Consider the following 2,451-nt stretch of genomic DNA (forward strand, 5'->3'; position numbering starts at 1 on the left):
TTTTCCGGGCTGCTCTCTTTAGGGTGCGAGTGTGCTCATTATACCACGGTGTCAGACTGTTTTCCTTAATCTTCCTTAAGCGTAAAGGAGCAACTGTATTTAAAATGCTAGAAAAGAGAGAGTCCGTAGTTTCTGTTACTAAGTTGTTCTGAGGTTTTGGATATGCTAAGGAATTGGGATAAATCAGGAAGATTACTTGCAAAGCAGTCTTTTGTGGTAGAAGTGATGGTTCTACCATACTTGTAGCAAGGAGTAGAATTTACAGTTTTAGCTATATGAAGTTTGCACAAGACTAAATAATGATCTTAGATATCATCGCTTGGCTGCATAATTTCAACAACATCAATTCCATGTGACAGTATTAAATGTAGAGTAAGATTTCGACAATGAGTAGGTCCTGAGACGTGTTGTCTAACCCCAATAGAGTTCAGAATGTCTATGAATGCTGATCCCAATGCATCTTTTTCATTATCAACATGGATATTAAAATCACCAACAATTAAAACTTTATCTGCAGCCAGCACTAACTTGAATATAAAATATTGTAGCAACACCTCCCCCTTTACCTTTTGGACGTGGCTCATGTTTATAACCGTAATCTTGGGGGTAGTAATCCTGACCTGGGCCCCAGTTAGTAAAGTACAAACTCTAAGACTGTGCCTTATTTCTAGACAGAAGAGCGGCACCACCCCAGGAGGGATGAAGACCATTTCTTTTCAACAGGTCAGGTCTGCCCCAAAAACTCACCCAATTATCTATGAAACCTATGTTATTCTGCGGGCACCACTTAGACATCCAGCCATTGAGTGACGACAGTCTGCTATGTATCTCATCACCACGGTAAGCAGGGAGGGGACCAGAGCATATTACAGTGTCTGACATCGTGCTTGCAAGTTCACACCTCTTTAATGTTATTTTTAGTGATCTCCGACTGGCGAAGTCGAACATCATTATTGCCGGCGTGAATAACAATCTTACTGTATTTAAGTTTAGCATTAGCCAGCACTTTTAAATTTGCCAAGATGTCAGGCTCTCTGGCTCCCAGTAAACATTTGACTATGGTGGCTGGTGTCTATTTTCACGTTCCGTACAATAGAACCACCAATAACTAGAGCATTTTGATCAGGTTTCTCAGTGTGTGCGTCACTGAGCGAGGAGAACCTGTTAAATTTTTTTATCGGAACGGAAGAGCGGTGTTTTGACCCGCGACAATGCTGCCTCACAGTCACCCAGTCGCCCTGCTGCAGTGGCATTGTAACCGGAACCGAACAATGTACAGGACTCCCTGAGCTAGTTGCACCCAAAACATGTTCATAACACAGCTGCTTAACAGTGTTAAGTGATTTCGTTGTGCTTGTTTGTGTGTGATTGATTATGCTTGGTAGTTATGGGTGTGCGATATGACAATTTTTGATCATGATAAAAATGTCTCCACGATCTGCTTTTGAAGAAATATCGTAATATCGCGCGACAGCGCACATTCTATGTTAACTTTATAGTTCTGACGCCTCTGCCTCAATATACTGTACAATGCAACATACGTACACATCAAATGTTAACTCAACAGTAGAGTTACACTCACGGGACACTGCACTTATGCGCAATCACAAAAGTACATTATTTGCATCTGCTTAAACATTTAAACATCTTGATATGCCACACCTGTGAGGTGAATGGATTATCTTGGCAAAGGAGAAGTGCTCACTAACACAGATTTAGACAGATTTGTGAACAATATTTGAGAGAAATAGGCCTTTTGTGTACATAGAAAAATTCTTAGATCTTTGAGTTCAGCTCATGAAAAATGGGGGCAAAAACAAAAGTGTTGCGTTTATAATTTTGTTCAGTGTAGATTGAAATGTTTGAAAGACAAATTTATGCTGGCTTGCCTTAAAGTCTTGTTTAAAAAACGTAAATGGTTTGGTCAGTTAGATGTTCTAGATGTTTGCTAAAGTGTTGCTAGGATATTCTGGGTGGTTGCTAGGCTCTTGCTATGCAGTTGCTGGGGTGTTGCTAGAGTATATGGTTGCTAGAGTTTGTTCTGGGTGATTACAGACATTCCCACCTCTATTAATAACAGAAAATCAAACATTGTTTTGAAAACTGATCCAGTTTCAATGCTTTGATTATTATTGTATTTCTTTCTAATGTTAGGAAATTCAAAAGTTTTTGTTGCTCTTAAACTTGCACTAAACGTGATTTATACCACCTAAGTAGCCTATGTCATTTTAATAGAACCACATGTCTTTTTTAGTGATACAAGCTCAGAAACATTTATAACCTGCTGAAGTTTTTTTCGTTGTCTATTGATTTGGTGCAATGATGGATATTAAAATGTTATTTATTTTTTATTTTAAACAGTATAGATGATTACTTAATGGTAATTCAATATTTGTGAACACAACTGTGTATGTCAGGCCATAAATCCCCAAAAACTATGCATGGGGGCTT

The sequence above is a fragment of the Sinocyclocheilus grahami genome, unplaced genomic scaffold, assembly GCF_001515645.1.
Source record: "Sinocyclocheilus grahami isolate Dianchi unplaced genomic scaffold, SAMN03320097.WGS_v1.1 scaffold1170.1, whole genome shotgun sequence".
Classification (NCBI taxonomy): Eukaryota; Metazoa; Chordata; class Actinopteri; order Cypriniformes; family Cyprinidae; genus Sinocyclocheilus; species Sinocyclocheilus grahami.